The sequence below is a fragment of the Dermacentor silvarum genome, chromosome 6 (assembly GCF_013339745.2).
Source record: "Dermacentor silvarum isolate Dsil-2018 chromosome 6, BIME_Dsil_1.4, whole genome shotgun sequence".
NCBI lineage: Eukaryota > Metazoa > Arthropoda > Arachnida > Ixodida > Ixodidae > Dermacentor > Dermacentor silvarum.
The window spans coordinates 143170889-143190600 of NC_051159.1; the positions used below are offsets into that span (position 1 = coordinate 143170889).

At 45.0% G+C, this 19712-nt stretch overlaps 1 long non-coding RNA gene and 2 other non-coding genes across 3 annotated transcripts in view; 1 reads left to right on the top strand and 2 right to left on the bottom strand.

Annotated features, from left to right (window-relative positions):
- Positions 1–19712, bottom strand: part of LOC119456120 (uncharacterized) — an 84280-nt gene that overhangs the window by 58722 nt on the left and 5846 nt on the right. The window lies entirely within an intron of this gene.
- Positions 1020–1111, top strand: Trnay-gua (transfer RNA tyrosine (anticodon GUA)). Its single transcript is given in 2 exon segments — positions 1020–1056; positions 1076–1111. It is a non-coding gene; the product is annotated as a tRNA-Tyr (tRNA).
- Trnay-gua (transfer RNA tyrosine (anticodon GUA)) lies at positions 4576–4668 on the bottom strand. The gene is made up of 2 exons: positions 4632–4668; positions 4576–4611 (listed from the first exon to the last, which is right to left on the bottom strand). It is a non-coding gene; the product is annotated as a tRNA-Tyr (tRNA).

Here is a 19712-nt window from a genome sequence, read left to right on the forward strand (position 1 = left end):
CTGTATCCTGTACCCCCTCTCGTTCGAGAACGACGTATCTGCCTCGTATCTGCTTTAATGCGCTTATTAAAAAAAACCGTTTACTGCCTTTCCCGCTTGTTTCTCTTGCTGACTCCATATTGCAGTACTTACCCGTGCATTTAAGCTGCCTTAGCAAGTCGAGAAAGAATAAAGCTGCGCGGTTGTTTGTTTGACGTATTGCACAGAACAAAACTCGCTTGTGCTCGTGTAACATGCAATAATTCCTGAAAGGACCGCAAACAGCGCAACGGGGTCTTCGCATTTTCCGTGAATTTGAACTCATGAACAAGCAGTAGAGCATCTTTTGTCATAGAGAGTTGCTGACTGACACCGACTGGTAGGAACTGGTATATTGAACACCGCCTGTAGAAAGATCTAGAACTTTACGGGTAATGTCAATTAATTACTTAAGTTCGTGCGCCTCTGAGTGTTCTAACTTACTCTCTTCTGTGCCTTCCTTTACTCGTATGCGGAACTTCGCAAACGTTCGTGCTATTTGACTATATTCGGCGTGTTTCTGTGATTTCGAGCTTTTGATTTTCTTGTTTGCCTTACGACTAGGAGTAGCCAGCGGCAATAAGCAGACCAACCTGTCCCTTTAAATCAAATCAAAAATAAAAAGAAGATGGGAAACGACGCTGCCACAACAATTACCACCTATATACTTCAAATACTAATGTGTTCCTCGGAAAAGTGTCTATAGAGCGCTTAAAAATACGCCTTACGCCTTCGCGGTTTTAATGGAAATATTAGTCTCAGCATTCCTATATTTCTTTATCGCTTTCATTTATATTCACGACTCAATATTCAAGTGATTAGGTGCATTTGTGAAAAAGAATTTGGCGTACGGGGAAAAAAACGCGCTGCAGACCGGCGCTTCAGAGTGAGAGTGGTGACGGGAAACCGGACCGCAGCAGGATAGAAACTAGGTTGCGGCGCCTTCCTGCTACAAGCGTTCATGTGCGTCAAAAAGGTCTTTTGAGAAGGCGTTTTCCGTGCCGTCGATAGCTCAGTTGGTAGAGCGGTGGACTGTAGAGGTCTCGTACACGCTGACATCCATAGGTCGCTGGTTCGAATCCGGCTCGACGGACGTGCATTTTTTTTTCTCTTTTGTGTAAGGACTCATTTAGCTGCGCCATCTCAATAAACTGGTAATTCACGTTAACCGAAAGAAAAACACTGCAACCATAAATCGTCTTGCGTACGTATGTAGCATTCAAAAAGCATCAATGTAAGACCTAAAAGGAAACGCGGCGTTTAACGTTCAGAAGCTGCATAGTAACTACGAGGGACGGTGTAGTAACTATGAGGACTGTAAGTTTCATTGACCCGCCAATAGCCCTCGTTCATTGAACCACAGCTACTTCAGCGTTCATCTTTCGTTTCCACATGGTGAAATAAAAAGTGCCAACTGTTGAACTTTTCAACTAACAAACATTTTCCTGAGATAAAAGCGTCAGTGATGTCTCAGTTTTACTGACAGAACGGAAATGAACAATTTCTAAAAGCGTCTGCCACATAGATAGCCATGAATGACCATCGTGTGCGCTAAGAAAACAGCTTATACAGTGCGGGTGAGGACTCCTAAGCGACCCTTTTCATTTTGTCTTCATTAGTACTTGAAGAAGCTGTCTTTGAAAAGAAAAATACATGTCGACGAAAGTACGATGTTTTGGTGACACCGCACTTTCTGTGCCTAGATAGCACGTAGTGTATTCCGCGGTCTTTAACCCGTTCCACGGCCGGGTGATACCAAAGGCGATAAGACTTGCCTGCGCGAGCAAAACACAGCTGGTTCAAAACATCTGGAGCCGGATGATAGCGGCGGCTTTAAGCGATATATACATACTTAGGGCGAGTGATTATTGCCCGTCCTTCTATGAGGGGTGGGGGTTCACCATGAAGCCATGTACTGCGGCTGGTTTTGCTATTTAGGTCAGGAGAGAAGTCAATTTCTCAAAAAGACAAAGAAGAAAAGAAGCAGGGCAGCGCAACACCGCAAAAGTTGTCTTGGCATGACTAGGTAGGTCACCCGAAGAATAAAACGAAAAAAAAAATCACTTAATCAGTTGGTTGTAATTTGAACCGCTGCTAGAGATAACGGTGCAGGATTCCCAACCATGGTTCCAGATGACTTGAATCAAACGCACATAGAATTGGGAGGCATGGGTTCATTAACACGTAAGTTCCTGAACAACCTCTTTCGAGCGAGGTGGCGAGGAAAACAAGCCTTCATTATTCACCGTATTGAAAGCCGTGAAGAAAATTGCACGTGCCTCAGTTTCGCGCTGAACCTTCGCGAGTGACACTCATGACGAAAAGCAATTAGAGTTCTGTACCGTTATACAGGGGTTGCTGCAGTGGAGACATTGCGGTAAAGAGTACCTCGGCTAGTCCATTTCTCAATTTTATGCAGTAAAACACAAAAGCAAGTTTCAGTGGCTGGAAATAGCAGTTCGCGGTGTGAGAGACAGTACTCTGTCACAGGAAACACTGCGCTGTCCTTCCGTTTTGTGCGCAACTCATGTAATCTGCTTACGTGCATCGCGGGCATTGCATAAAAGTGTGACATTTGTTTGTCCTGTATACAATGAGCCCAGGACAGCGTGTCCATTCCTGACGCCAACAATCCAGCACTGCCTTCCTATTTAGGGCACAGGAAGCTGACTCACTCTATAAAGCCCGGAAGCGGCTTGTGTACAATAGGTAAACCAGTCAACGAACGAATGCAGTTTGGATAATCCCAACCAACCTCGCGACTCCAATAAATGAGCTTTAGGGCTTGCTCGAAACCTCCGATAAGAAAGACTTGTCTCTCGGGATCGGCTTTAGCCATGCCTTGATACTCCTCTTAATCCATCAAGACCGGGGCTTTCTAGTGCGCGACGAACAATTTAGCAAATTACATTTAGTTCTTTCTTTTAGTTTAAGCCCATGCATCCTTTGTCCGCAACAGGCTTTCCTCTGCGGGTTCATTGTGCCACAGTGTAAAGCACTCCCTCTTTATCTCTGGGCACCTTATCTATGTGGCCATGATTCATGGTAGCTCTAATCACGACGGGTGCTCGCGGAATCGGATAATAATGGCGCTCTCTTTCCCGACCAGAGTCGTAAACAAAACCTGCAGACTGGTCTGTCAATCTCCAAGTTGCATGTTTTTCCGGTGCAAAATATTTATTGCCTATCCACACTATTATCGCGAACATCCCGAAAAAAAAAATGTGGAGAACGTGGGGCTCTTCGACATACTTACGCGGGTCTTCCTGACCGATAACGAAATAACCACCGAACCGCTCGGAAAACGGTTATCGGCTGCGTCGAGGCGTCAAGGTGTGTCAACTGTGCCGTGGGCGCTTTGCACGTACAGCTTTCGTGCTCCCCGTATCAGTTGACGGCGGGGTTAAGAACCACGGTAAACATTCGCAGCTGGGAAAAATAAGAGGTGGCAACACCGGATCCGTACGCTACTTCCTATCGAACAAGAAAAAAAGGAGGAGAGGGGGATGAAAGAAAGAAACAGAAGAAAATTTAACAACTTTTACCTGATTTGTATTAAGAAGTGTTCGCAGTGATGCATAAATGTTTGCAAGGTCATTTTCAGTCAGTCCGGAACTCGTGTTTACCAACGACGTCAATTGCAGACATCGCCCGCATCGGAACGCGACTGCCAGGGGTCGAGCACATCGCTTCGTGCTTATTAGGAGAATGCTGTGATCCAGTCATACGTAAAAACAGACTGATAACAACAAAGGGCTTCGTAGCGTCATAAATGAACGGCACACTTTTTCCCCTTTAGAACACCGGCAGTTCTGGTCTCGTACAAGCTCCTCTTTCACAGTGTTATTTTGGGTACATGACAGGATCAACAGTGGCAAGAAGTGTCTATGCTGCTTTCTCGTATATTACTGCGCCCCAATTCTGGTAATGAAAAAAATATATATATACACAGGTAAAATAAAACAAAATATCTTATAAAAGCATTTTCATAGGCAAATGAGTCCGGCGGGAATCACCAAGCTTTTTCTAAAACAAAGAGACCACTTCTAACGTCATGTTCTAGCCTATTCTTTTTGACCGAATACATTTTCTCTAAAGAAGATGAGAGTTCCACCGTTTAGCAAACTTGGTGCCGGTCATGGTGTATCTTAACTTTTTTGTCAGGTATACCCGCCAAAATTCTGCTGTCGTTACGCTGTCCAATGTTTCCGTGTTGATCGTTTGTTTCTTTCATTTGTCCTCATCATCATTTCATTTGTGATCACCATCATCATCCTCATTGTCATCATCACCAACAAAAACCATTTGATTAGGTCCCATAAGATATTTTTTGCACCTTTATGAATTGTTGTTTGTTAAATCACCTTCAAAAAGTATAGTTTAGTCGCCTTGTCAGTTTTTTCAGTGTGATAAAGCAATACTAATTTCGTCCTTGAACTTTTCAAAAGTCTGCAAGCCTTCTGTGAAAATGATTTTTTTCTTTTTTTTTTCATTTAGGAGGAGACGATGTTCATCACTGTAAGGTGCTTATGTAAACAGTCTGAAAAAAAAATTGCGTCCGTCGAGCCGGATTCGAACCAGCGACCTATGGATGACAGCGTTGTCCAAGACCTCTACAGTCCACCGCTCTACCAACTGAGCTATCGACGGCACAGTGCTCACTAACTCCAAGAACGCATCTCACGCGCTACGTAAGTGGTTGCGGGAAACTAGGGCAGTCCACTTGCCGCCGACAGGTTCCGTTACACACGGCTGTTGCACTTCGGAGCGCCGCCGCAACCGTCCCCTTCACTTCGATGGCCGTGACAGAAATGTCGTACCACTGACTCTCAGTGATCTGAGGCTTCGAATAAACCTTCGTGTCCTCTAATACAACAGTCACAATGACACAGATGTCATAAGTCTAACCTCGTTATGTGTTACCTCGTTAGTAGAATTGGGCATGTTTTGCAATAATGTGTACTTGCGTTCGTCCACTTGTCTGCAAAACTATGAACTGTGCACCTTCTCGGACAGTTTCAACTGCTTTATTTGTTTATGGAATTGTACATGATTACACATGTTTGTGTCTGTTCACGTACTATTTCTTGTGGCTTCCTGGATCCGTGTGCAGTACTTTGTATGTGTTTCTGAACTTTATCAGTATTCTGTGTTTTATGGCGCATTTTGTGATTTAGTTTCATTTCCCATGCGCCAAGGATGCCACCTAATCTTTCGAACTTCTCCTTTAAAAACATGCCACTGAAACAAAAGCAATAACAAAAATAAAAATAAAAACAGCGTGTGTTTGGGGGGGGGGGGGGGAGGGTAGGTGAGAGCTTGGTTCAGCATGAATCTGCCGCTTTCGAGGATTCTTATGGCGGTCCTGAAATATCTAGCACCAATCCAACTATACTTTTGTTTTCCTAAAACCTGCGTTGGATAGGCCTCCCTGCATAACGTGCTACGCCGTCATAATTCGGCCGCGATGTTGGGCTTTCGCACTCAACAAAAAGTTTAATGTCAATAGTGGCTTTGAGCCCGTGAGAGAGAGAGACAGAGAGAAACGAAGAGGGAAAGGTAGGGAGTTTAACCAAGGACGTGCCCGGCTGGCCATCCTAGACTTGGAGAGGGGAAAGGAGGAACAATAGAAGAGAAGGAAAGCGAAGAAAAAATAATAAAGAATTAGTGATTCGAAGAGTCAGTCGCAGAGGGATGCTGTCACAAGCGTCCATACAGTCCAGTAGCCTTCAAGAAGTACAGAAGGGCTTTTGTGGACTTTCGCATCCAAGAATTCATAGGCCATGGTCCCAGAATCTTTTCATCCGAGAGCACTCTATTATCTAACAGGCTGAGTTTAGCTTGTAGAGCACGTTGTTGAGCGTCAAAGGATGGGCAGTGCCCGCTAGAGTTCACAAAATACTAAAGCCCAAGTCGGAGAGATCAGGGACGTTGAAGAGCATCCTCAATCTTTAGACAAAAATTTTGTGCGAACTACCGTAATCTCCCGAATAAACACCCACAACGATTCTAATTTGCCGCTGAAAGGGTTGTAACGTTGCGTAAGAAGACAACTTTCGTGAACATCACGGCATTATTTTATATCCTAGTGCTCCCTTTATTTATTTTCTTGTTGTTTTTATATGTATTTTCCTTTCTTTCTTTCACAGGCTTGTTCTTAACTGTTCTTTATTGTTTTCATAGTGCAAGCACTTCATCCCTTTCACTACTGGCATATTGGACTGCACGTTTCAGAGTGCTGTCTGAGCATTCTGTTAGTAGTGCAAAAGAACAATGAAGCTGTATTACACCGACAAAGCAATTTAGTAGCGTTATTCCACATATTTTAACACCACGTGAAGCTGCTTATCGTCTCCATAAAACTTTGCTAATTTGCTAAATTGCTTATGATACTTCACAGGAGCGCTCGAATTCAACCTGTCGAATGTGCCATATATTCGTGTTTCTTTTCTTTGCATATTCCATTGTTTTCTTCATCTGAACGTTGTTTTTTCAGATGTATATGTTGTAGTAAATGTTTCCACGTCACGGTGACATCTGCTTTAACGCTTCCAATACATTTGTCATCAAGTGTGTCAGATCTACAATGTGTGCGTGGGTGTGTTCTTGCATTATATTCCGTGGCTGAAGCTAGTTCTGTCTATTTTTACTCTTACTTTTATTTCTATTGCTTCTAGCCTTCTAAGAGCGGAGACACCCGCCGCTTTAGCTCAATCAGCTAAGGCGTTGCGCTGCTGAGCACGAGATCGCGGGCTCGAATCCCGGCCCCGGCGGCCGCATTTCGATGGAGGCGAAATGCAAAAAAACTCGCCGTGTGCTTGCGTTGCAGTGCACGTTAAGGAACCCCAGGTGGCCAAATTAATCCGGAGCCCTCCACTACGGCGTGCCTCATAATCAGAACTGGTTTTGGCACGTAAAACCCTAGAAAGAATGAAAGAGCGGGGAGCCTGTTGCCAAAATGGCCCAATTGGCGTCTCAGAAGGTTTCACTGCAACGCAACTGGCCTCGGCAACGCAGTTTCTAGTTGCAACAGTGACAGCACTGCATTGAGCACTGAGTTGAGCTCACGCATACTACACACATGTTTTCGCAAATAGTACGATCAAGCAAACTAGCGGCAAATTTTGCGTGTGATAGCCTGTGAACGTCGGGGCTAAGAATAACCCCAATGTGGAAGTGTGGGATTTTTGCGTGGTCCGACTATTTCTCGGTGATGGGACTCAATACCGATATGTGGCGTAATTATGCGATGCCTTGCGGCTTAAAAGAACGTTCCACATGCGCCGCAATGATGACGAATTCTGTGAAAGCCGGGCAACACATGCACGTTAAAAAGTCACAAAGAAAACAGTGGAGGGTGGGGTAACCACCACTCCAGCTAACTAGTAAAAAAGCACTTCGTAGCCTCATGAGGAGGTGCTTGATTGAATGGTCGGCATGTTTAGTTTTTTTTTTTCATCTCACTTTCATTTTATTTTAAATTTGGGCAAATATGAAGAAAACTGAAATATTATTCTTCCCTATAAAAAGATAGAGTTACCTTGGCCTTCTCCTGCAGCTTCAGTGCATGTTGCATTCATTGGTGCCGCTTTTTCCTTCTCAATAAATCTCAACTCGCGGCCCACGTATCGGCGTGTCGTTAGCACAGAGCGAGAGAAAGAAAAGGCAGGGTGGATAACCAGATGGCAATTAACATCCAGTTTGCAACCCTGCGTTCCGGGAGGACAAAAAGGTTGAAAAATATAAAAGAAGAAGGTGATTACACCCCATCAAAGAGAGCACCACATTTTCGTGGAATCAAACACATGCTGGAGTGTGTAGCCGTAGAGAGAGAGATAGAGAAAGGAAGAACTGATAAGGGAAAGGCAAGCAGGTTCACCAGGCTGAGCCCGGTTGGCTACCCTGCACTGGGAAAGGGGAAATGGCACTGAAAGATGACAAGAAGGACAGAAGTTCACACTTTGCACAGACACTGACACACACAATGAAGCGTTCATCGTTCACTTCACAAGTGCTCATACAAGCTGGTGCACCAGTATAGAATGCGTGATGTACAATGCATGCGATGACTGAGCTCACGCTTGTTACAGCACAATACGCATGCGCATATAGCGCCCGGCGGTCAAAGCTGCAATTAAGCGACACCGTAATAATTATGTTTTACGGCCTATATAGTTAAACAAAATCCACGAGGGGACTTCGCTGTTGTTGGAGCCAGGGCTGATTTTGGCCACCTGGAATGCCTTTAACGTGCGCCTAACAATCAGTACACGTGAATGCTTGCGTTCACTTGCCTCCTAGAAATGAGGCTTGCGTGAGCAAGACTTTTCGTTCGGTACAGCTGAATGCCATATAGCTGCTAAGCCGCCGTGACGGCTAAAACATTGCGATGAGAGGCACCGCACTAATTACTTACGCGAGATTTATTTACGCGATTTCAGCGGAAGAAACCAAGGAAACATTAAGGAACGACTTGCTGGCTTTTTCTTTGAACCACAGGACAGCATTTTACTGAAACTGCCCAGCCATGGGCAGTATAGCATTCTTAGAGATATCTCAAAGACAGGCGCCGAGATGTCTCAAAGGCAGGCGCCGTCTGATGTCAGAGGTTAACTTGAGCCGAAATTACGCGCTTGGTCTTTAGTGAACCTTATTTATGTTTATCTCCGCGCTATTAAGTTTGCGTCCATTGTCTGCTTCCTCCACCTTGATGTTCTTGGACGAACCTTACGCGTCCTTCATCAGCCCGGCGAGGCTGATTAAAGTAGTATACAAAGACTACTTATTTCTGCGCATCTTTTAATGGGCCGGCGCTTTCCTGTGATCCTTGAATTGTTTCGGCGTGACCGCAGAACACTCACTTGGAGAAGCATACGGACAACGAGAAAAAAAAAACGAAAATAACAAAGGCACAGCGTTTTGAACCGACAGTCGGCGGCGCGTAACCAAGGGCTTGCGATAAGGCGCACCATTCGACCATTTAGTCATTGCTCGCCGCGCCTCCCACCTTCGTCTGAGCCATGAGACTGACGCCGCGTAGCGTTTTATAACCTTATAACCACCACCCGACCATAAGAGAATACTTTGCCAGCGAAATGTGTTTCCTGGGGCTGTTATAGTTTAAAGCAACTAACGGCCCCAGAAATAGTCTAGGCGGCTGTTTGTCCGCCGCCGGCAGTGCAAGAGCATTTAATTTTCAAGTGCACCGGTCAGTGCGGCGGCAAGTTGAATAATGATGCCCGACATCGTAGTATAATCACGTAACACCGGAAGCTGTTGCGCGTGTTCCTCGCTCCTTCGGTCGTGCATGACGCACGCTTACGTACGCATGTACGCATGTACGCGCACGCACGCACGCACGCACGCACGCACGCACGCACGCACGCACGCACGCACGCACGCACGCACGCACACACACACACACACACACACACACACACACACACACACACACACACACACACACACACACACACACACACACACACACACACACACACACACACACACACACACACACACACACACACAACACACACACACACACACACACACACACACACACACACACACACACACACACACACACACACACACACACACACACACACACACACACACACACACACACACACACACACACACACAATCCGCGAGCCTACTTATCGATGCACGACCGCTCTATCGAAACGTTGATCGAGTGGCAGTGATCGATAACATACTTGCAATTGCGGTGACTACATGTATTGTGCTTTAGCTTTTCTGACGTCAAGCAGTTATGATGGAGAAAAAACATTAAGTTGAAATGAGAGTTGAGTGATAATGTTCGATACTATTACACACATATCCTGCGTTGCATCGCGTAAAGCAAAGATACATAATTTATAAATGTAAAATTATGCGGAAGGATTGATCAGGCAATAGTATTGAAGCTCTTGAAGGGCGATCTTCCGCGCAATCTTTTATTGCCTCTCATCGTGAGACACAGCTGCCATAATTGTTGTTGCTCCTCAGAGACCTGGCGCACCCCACTCTGGGAGATCGGCCATGAATCAGGCGGTGCAAGGGCTCAAAAAAATAATGCTACTTATGAGGAAAATAACTTCAATCAAAACTGGCAACTGGAAATTGTGAAAATTAAACGGAAAGCTAAACAGGAAAATTTAGCATTGAATTCTTTTTGCCTCTCACAGAAAATTGCGGAAGGCATCTCAAACTTTCGCAGCTCGGATGGCACCATAGAAAAAGACCACCAGGAGAGTCAACGTCAAGTAAAGTTCCCCCACTACGGCGTGCCTCATAATCAGATGGCGGTTTTGGCACGTAAAACCCCATAATTTTTTTAAAGTTTACGTAATGGTTCTTCCAATAATATTTTTTCAACCTTAAAACGGCGACATGCTTAAAAAGAAATGGCCTATACATTCACTCTCATTTCATAAATGACAGTGGTATCATCAGACCAGACCTGCAGACTCGACAACGTAGTACCGTAAGCGACACTTCCGCCTTTCTAGTGGAGCACTATCTATTGTTCCAAAGAAAATTTAAATGCGGTAGTTCAGAGGCGGACAAACAATATTTGTGAAACTTATTTGCAGTTGCAAATTTTCTGAATTGCGCCACTGTTACAAACGCCGATGATGATAAAATAGGGATTACCGGACCATCATGTGATACTAATGCGAGTACATTTAGCATAAAATTTTTATGTCTTAGCACCCACACCAAGCGAACAAGGAGTAAATGTCTTAAGACGAATGCATGGAACGCTTCTATTGCGTTTGATAAAGTACGTATGGTTAGCGAAGAACAAAGAGACAGACAATCTGTTGAAGTTACGGCTACTGACAAAGATGAAGGTAGCTAACGTAAAGCTAGAACAATTGCCAATAATTCAGCCTGAAGGAATGGCGTGAAGTGAGGTTGTCGAATTGACAAAGACCAATTCAGAGATGGGGATACAATGCCCACAGCTGCCTTCTCTCCACAGACTGAAGCATCAGTCGCTATCATTATTGTTTTAAATTTTCTGGCTGTGCAATGGAATCTAAAAAACCAGTTAGGACTTCATAGGGCAAATTTATAGCATTATTTGGAAAAATGTCCTGAAACTCAATCTTAGCGATAGAAACACTGCTTCTTAATAAGGCTTTCTCACAAATGTGAACTCGTAATGGATCTAGTAGGGTTTGCACAAAAACAACTCGAGGGCGCCGTAAACGAGACCACTGATATTGAAAAAAAAAATGAGTTCGGCTCAATAATGAAAAAGTGCAGAGATATCCTCTGTAGGGATCGATAAAAGCACTGATAAACAGGAGGGCAGAACAGTTGTAACGTTTTAGTGCACCATGGTTCTCTTAGTATTATTGCCGTGAATGGCGCACCAAGGGTATTTCTTCCAAGGGCATTTCTATTTCATCTGTTTTATTTACTAAGAAACGAAGGTTTAGTTGGAAAAATGCCAACGTGTTTTTTAGCTATATAGTTAACTTCGTTAAATAAGAGACCCATAACTAGAACATAAACACACAAGAAAAGAACAGAGAAAGAGTAGGTTCCCTTATACGATGTTAGTTAACTTATGCAGGTGATTTATGAGAACAGCGGCGATCCCAGCCGATTTGCAAACAAATATTTTGGCATTACTTGTCCACGCATACTGCCACTAGCATTTTTTTTCCCTTTTTGCATTCGTCGCGCCGAATAGTCACTTCATGGCGGGGCACAAGTGCTCGCTTACAAAAATGCGGGCACTTGATGGAAATCCTAAGCCATCAGAAAATAACCTTTGTTTTATGGCCTGCTCAAGGAAAGCGTCCCGTGCTACTCTAAGTGCCAACAGAAAGAAAATGTTAGGGGCAGTTGTATTACCTGACGTTCAACGCGGTGGCAGTCTTCTCGGATTCTTTCGTGAGGCGTTTGGGGCACGCCTCCTGACTTCTACGTTATTACATCTTCAGTGCTGCTGACTTCGTGCAAGCCTGGTCTCATGTCTCTTTAACTCTGCACGCAGAGCATCACTCACGTCTTTCAACTCTGACACTTTCTTTCAAGGCTTGACTTTCCGTCTCAATTCGCTCTACAGAGACTTTCATTAACTCGTAGCGTTCGCTTATGAAGTTCAGGCTGGTCCTTGTTTCCCTGATGTCTTTTCTTAGATATCTCTCAGCACACTATCGAAATTCAGGAAAGTCCTGCATGTTTGATCGTTCGAAATCCCTCAGTTAACTTAGTAATTTCCTATGACATGCTTAGCAAGCAGCGCAAGATTCCAACCAGCAACATCGCATCAAACACAAGCAGAGCAAGACGGTTCAAGTAAGGTAAGAACTCTATAAAGAGCATGCAGCAACAGCAACGGCAGGAAGCTGTGAGCTAGGTACCGCAAAGTTCGTAGAAGCACACTGAACTGTACAATAATAGTACAAGTGCCAGCAGGTATACACGCGGCCACAAGTTGCTGTAGAATGAGGCTGATCCTGGGACTTCGGAAAACTTTAAAGGCCACGCTGGGAAACCACGCAGGCGCAGAACGATGCAAAATGTGTGCCAATACGTGATTCCTCGAAGGAAGCAGCAAGACGATTGGGTTGAGCCACCAAAGTGATCTTCCAGTGCCTCGGCAGTTGGTGGTACTGTACAATAATGTTTCACGTGTGAGTAGATATACATGCTGCCGCAAACTGCTGCTGCCGAACGCTGTTGCCATCTTGAAGTGAGCAGGATATATAAGTCGTAATGAGCATGAACCAAGTGGAACATCGCCTATTTGTCTTATTCATAACGCAATGTGTGACATGCATTAGAAAAAAAAAAATAGTGCGGCAGTCGTGCTATCAGGATCACTACCATCATATCCACAGCTGTGGTGTCCCACTTGTCGATATGGCTCAGTGTCCGACCCATCGAGGGCAGTACGGGTATGAAGGCGCTTAGTATTTGATATCTTGTCTCGATCAGCGAGGGGAAAACCTTCCTGGACACTGTTATTCAAGTGCATAATATAATCACATTATACTGCATTTAAGCCTCAGCAGTGCTTTTGATGTTACGCTTGTCCAGTTAGAAGGTATCTATTGCCGGTAACTATCAAAAGATTTGCGTTCGCCTTTCTTTTTTCTCCTGAGTCGCCAAATTACTAACGAGTGCCCGTAAGTTTTCCGACAACATTCGCCCTGCTTTACAATAGACAGAGTCATCTTCCAAATACAGAAGACATCAGGATCCCATTTCTATAGCCTCTTCGTTTGTAAGAAATCGGAGTGGTCGCCTTCGCTATTATTACGTTGACTATACCGTTGTAAGGTGGACAGTTGGGCGAGTTGGTTAACGTTCATTTTCCTTGCGTAAACACGCGATAATCTTGTGTGCGTCTCTCACGTCTGTTTACGACTCGGTTGTGCTGCAAGAAAAAACATACAGTATGCCACAAAGGTCCATGGGGTGCGGCTATTGCGAATAAGCTCAATTCTAGCAACACATTCGCACGGGGGATTCGAATTCAACGTCTCAGTATAAGTAGCCCTTGCGACCAACGCAGTGATACATTAAATTAGAAGCGCCACGCCTTAACGAAGAAGTTCGTATTTGTCGTGCCACCTGTGACCCGTAAACTTTTGACGTCAACTGTACGTTGACTACTGTGACTGGCTTGGGAAACTTGTTACGAAGCGCTCTAGCGTGTGGACTGCCTCGTGAATACGAGCCCTCGATTCCTAAAGAAATCGTTGCGGTTAAATTTACCGCTTGTTACTAGGCGCTAGTGAAGAGGCCACTTGTTCGGTCTTCTTTCGACAAGGGTTGTCCACTTGCTCTCCCTCTATGGCTGTATCTGGCCATCCTGCCCAGTTCCATCGATGGATGGCATCGATCGCAACGGCCACATCGTATCGTGTCACGTGCACGCGCAACAATGACGCCGTAGTCACGCAGCAGCTGCTGACGGTTGGCTGCCGTCAGCGGCAGCGAAATGGAGCGGCCTCGTCGTTCTGCGGCTGCTGCCCTGTCTTCGCACAATGAGAGAATGGCGGAGGGTCGAACAAGGGGACGTGTCGGCCGTCACGTAGGCGCCGAGCGTCTCGGGCGTACGCTTAGCTGCGCTTCCTTCATTTCATTTGTCGACATGGTCAGCCTATTGTACAACTGTTACAGGGGCGGAAAAAAACTGAGCACGTTGTTAAATATACGGCATTCCCGGAGCGATAACGACAGAAAAATTCTTGTTCACCGCGTACAAAGTAGCGCAGGCGAGAAAAGCTGTGCAACCACGTATGAAGGACCATAGCCTCCTCGATAAACTCAAGGAGGCTATGGAAGGACTAATAGTTGGAGATTCAATCGTGCACGCGTATTCACTGGAAAGGTAAGAACAACGTTTCGAACGATACACAGATCCGAAACGAAGACCCATGGCGCGAGTCTAGAACAAAGAGGGCGATTCAAGCTCTTCTTTCTGGGGTTCTACGTGCCAAAACCAGTTCTGATTATGAGGCACGCCGTAGTGGAGGTCTCCGGATTAATTTTGACCACCTGGGGTTCTTTAACGTGCACTATACAACGCAAGCACACGGACGTTTTTGCACTTCGCCTCCATCGAAATGGGACCGCCGCGGCCGGGATTCGATCCCGCGATATCGTGCTCAGCAGCGCAACGCCTTTGCTGACTGAGCCACCGTTTGAGTTCTGAAAGTTATATGTTTCATAAGTAGGGCGGCCGCGTTTCTGTGTCAGCACTGCGCCTCGTGTGAGAAGATTCAGCAAAAATAAGAGTAGGAAACTGAAATTGCGGATTAGCGTCGTTCTATGAGTGCTTCGTGTTTAGCGTCAGCACCACTATAGACGATAGAGCTCGCAAATAGCCCCAGCTTTCGGGATTCCTCCACAGTGCGGCGCAAGCCAGTTAGGTATCGCAATGCTGTGCCTAGCAGCGCAATTGGTGTATAGTAAAGCACGTCGCGATTAAACCTAATATCGGATACAGTGAAAACGTTCTTACTCCCCTTGGAAAGTGCGCAGCTGTGTGGCGATTTAGAAAGACAATACTTTCACCGAAATGACATTTACTTATCATTTTACTTGCAAAGAGCGTAGGATAGTACAACACGGGCGACCGTAACAGCTGCTCGCAAGTGCCTGAAGTGGGATAACTCGCGCGCTTCAATTCACGAAAGTGTCGGGCCTGTGAATCGTTTCGAGCTGAGTGGGTCTGTGAACGTTGCATGCAGCTCGATGCACCACTCGATCATATCGCAGCCATTCTTCCATGTGCTACGTATTTCCGATGCATCTCGACCGGTATTCACCCAACTTGTCGTGCGTAAATGCCGACTACGATTGCCCATTGCAGCCACGTTGATCTGGTTAACGTGGTGATTTGTAGTGATCGGTAAAGTGACGAACGACAGAACCCAGGGGAATTAATTAAACGCTTCCTTGATCCGTAGTGCCGAGTGGCTGATCTTGGAAAGAAAATATACCTCCCTCCTCCCAGACTCCCTCCTCCCAGATGCTCAAAATGCAAAAAAAAAAGCAAAAAAAAAAAAAAAGAGACAGGCGCATCGTTGTTGTAGTAATAGCGATAGCCTGGTGGCAGCCTCTAGGCGTTATCGTTATTTCAATGGCAAAGCTGCCATTTTATCTAAGCCCGCAACTATATGATTAGTAGTAAGAATAGCCATTTCCAGGTGTTGGTGAAGGTGTGTGAGTGATGAAACGTCTTCATTAAAACTAAATGAACAAAAACAACAAAATAAAGAAGGAGAAACTAAATTTACACGTCACCATATAGGGCCTAGGCATTAAATAAATTCATAAAGCTTGTTGGTGTTTATAAAACTATAAGGGGGCTCCTGTAGAAGGGCTTGCTGCTCGATATGCAACTTTCTCGTCGCTTGCGCCACGGAGAGACAGTCTCTGGAGGGCCTGCTGCCTTTGGGCGGCCAACGCTCGGCACATGCACAAAATATGTTTTAAATGTGGTGCAGTTTGAAGGCCACATATGGGCCTTTCTGGGTTGTTCTCACGCTCGTGTCGTATCAGCTGCAGGAACACTCCGTACTTGTCGCCATCGATTGGTCACAGCTGGCGCTATTGCTGTCCCAGTTCTTACTCTTGTAAGTGCGAAGGGGTCTCGTCGTGCGAATCCAGGAGTCACCGAGGCTTAACAGGGTGGAACGACACCGTTTCTTTGTCTGACTCTGCCTTTCTTTCGCTTCTTTTAGTTCGAGCCGGTAGTTCCGTTCAGTGGTTTGTCGGTAGCGCAGCTCTTCCGTTTATCTATGCCTTCATCTTTAAACAACTTAGCTCGTCGATGCAGTTTTTGCGTGCGGTGTGTTATCTCACAAGCTTGTCCCAATTCTCTTACAGATGCAGCAGAATCGGTCTATAAGTAAAAGCCAGGTATTAGTTTATTACAAATAAGTACTTCCGCACAGCGCAGGGCGTAATCAACTGCCAGTAATCCCATATTAAGTGGGTACCTGTGGCCTGGGAATTCACAGGAGTCCTTGTAGCTCTTGTACACGCCAAGTGTGTCCGCATACTCCGCAATGCCACTGTGTTTGTCTTGCACCGATTCATCGGTGCACACGCGATGCATACCCTATTTACAAGCGCTCACATTCTACATGTGATGTAATATTTTTTGCATGTGAGCAGCTGCCAGATGCTGTCTTTTAGCATGATTGCTATGTGCCCCTGCTTTCGCCGTTATCTTTCCAGGCACGAGATTTTCTATCCCGGGAGGTACGGACCATTATCATGCTCCAAATCTTTCATGTAGAATGCTCGTGCACAAGCTGTAGACCTCCCCTGCTCTAGTAAGTCAGCTCTATTGTTCACTTGCGCTTACTGAATCTGCACATTGGCAGGCGCCATTTTCGGAAGGCCGGTAATTACATACCTGTTCACGTTTCATCATAAACGCAGATGACGTTTCGCTCTGTACTATATATGGCGTGATTATTGGGAGATGATGCGTTAGTGCCATTCACTGACTTGTTCAAGTTTTTAGATGAAGCCGGATTCTTACATAGAATATAAGGTACCGCAATTTTCGCTAGATTAACATTTCATTTCTAAATACCTTGTGGCTGGCGCAGCATGGCCTTTGTCGCTTTTGCCCCATTAAACCTGAATTAACTATTATCTATGGCACCAGCCCGCAACAACAAAAAATAACCCTTCAGCAGGCTCTAGAGATCGCGGAGGAATATATTCTAAGTATAAGCCTGACTCCATCCCCCAGAAGATCTGCTATACCGTCTTGACAAACACGGGAGAAATGGCCTTGCAAGAGATGCGCCCTCTCGTACTTCGCTTAGGAGGACACACCATCCAGCATACCCAAAAGCTGAAGACACTAGGACTCATTATCACAACCAACTTGCAGAAAAAGCTGCAGGCTCAGCAGAAAAATGGCTACAGCGGCCACGGTCACCAGCAAAGCAAAACCGTACACATCAGCAGGAGAATAACACAAAAGGAAGGGTAGAACAGGTGAGAGTGTAGCACGCCGGCTCGTGACGGCAGTGCAAGGAGGCTGAAAAAAAAAAGTTTTTTTTTTCAACCTTCTTGCGGCAGTGTTACAACCTCGATTGGTTTACCGTGCTGCCCACTATCGGCCTCAGCAAAACACAACTCTAAAAACTGGATGCTGGGAAATACAAAATGAGGAGAGTGTATATTGCGCCCGCTGCAGAACGCGCGCACTGCTGTGACAGCGAGAGACAGTCCCGGACAGCCGCTATCTGCAATGGACGGCGATTACATGGTTTATCTGTCTGGCCTAGAACGAGTAATAAATTAGACAACATTACGCACATAATTGCGCAGCGGGAAATCCCTAACTGCCTAGTAATGAACCAAACGTGTTATAGAAACGCGGCCTAACAGATGGCCTGATAGCCGGGCCCTTGAGATATTTTCTCGGCATGTGGTCCATGAGTAAATAGTCGTTCGGGCTTGTAGTATCAGCCAGTAAGCGGTGAACAATTAATATGTCCATACGAGTCCAGCCAAAACCGAAATATCAGTGCTGAAGAAAAAAAAAAAACGGTGTAATCTAGTTGCGGGACCTAAGTTCTCGAATCCATATTCAAGTTATGTATACATAACACCAAAGAACAACAAGGACCAAATTCAAAAAGCTTTCCATTCGAAAGTGCACTGTGCCATTGGCTGGCCAGCTTCGCAAATATGTTCCAACATCAAGATAAATTGAAATTTTCTCTTAGGAACAGTTATAGTGTAAGAGGGTATTGCAAATATGGGCTAACATTAATTACTTGGCTATCAATTTTATGTTAAAGAAAAGCCACATAAAAGCCATTCCTCAGCTTTGCTATGAATTGCTAAGAGCATGCTGTGTGCTAAAAGCCGTGCTACGAAAAAACTGTATAAAAGAGCAGGACAGCTACAAGAAGAACGACTTTCGCATTGCGGGCTTTCAGTTGAAGGCGTTCAGAGAGCATGCATTGTATAATAATAAACCATGAACTTTAACATAATGTAATCAATACTGTTTTCTTAAGTTACTTGATGGTTATGTAATCAGATAAACAACCTCAATCTATCTATAATCAAAAGACAGCAGTAAAGCTATTACCGTCGCTGAGTTGACTTACTGCTCTGCGTTCATAGTGTTAACACACATCCTGCCTATTTAATATTCAACCCAGCCCGTATGGAGCAGCAGTCAACGTAATATAAAATGTGTTTTATCTTATGATTACGATTACTTCTTACTAGGTTCCACACTATATTGAACATATAGTTTGCCAGCAATGTGACATCATCGCGACAAATAACACGCTTGTATTTCAGCTTTCAAGAGGTGACCTGATCCGCATGCTTAATTAACTCAGAAAGTACTCACGTTTCAAACAATTTTCCCTTATCGCAACACCTGCCCTTCTTACGCGGATTTTTATTCGCCTTTAGCCACTTTTGCTGAAATATGGCTTGTTATGTATGCGTAGCCTGGCTATACTGTCAATTAAATGCGCAGCTGCTTCTGACTAGCTTGCACTAGCTATTCGCAGCTGGCTCTGTCTCCTTTTCAAGAACATTAAGAACGATTCTTTTGACAGATCACAGGCTTATTTTTAGTTACTTCAGATTGATGAAGCATTACTTTTGAAAACCGGTTGCCCGAACGAGGAGAACGTTAACTAGTGAAATTCAAGGTCCTGGAACGTTTTGTTTGTAAGAGCAAGTTTGCTATAGGTCGGTCGCCGGCACGAATTATGTGTCTAACAACACAATTGGCTCACAGGCGCTATTACGAACAGCTATAGCGTAAAAGCTTCTTTTTATTTCTGAATACAGGCGCATGACTGGTATTCACAACGCGTTCTTGCACTAGAACTGTTCGCAAGAAAAAAATTCCAGCCAATCCTGATGCCCGGTGTATTATTAATGTATCAACGAAAAGCTTCGCGACTTCGACGCCAGTTTAACAACTGCGCCGGAAACCATCTGTGGGGTGTATAAATATTGTCGCTTTTATACGACACTATACACTAAGGTTCTCCAGTACCTCTGTCCAACTAAAATGCAGCGATCTCGGAGATTTTATTAATTTGCTTTACAACACGGCTTCGCCGTACTTGGCTACGATCTTAGTTACGAACCATGCAGGGGCGGCATTCACAATGCTTTTCCTTCGGAAGAGCCATTTGCCTTAGACC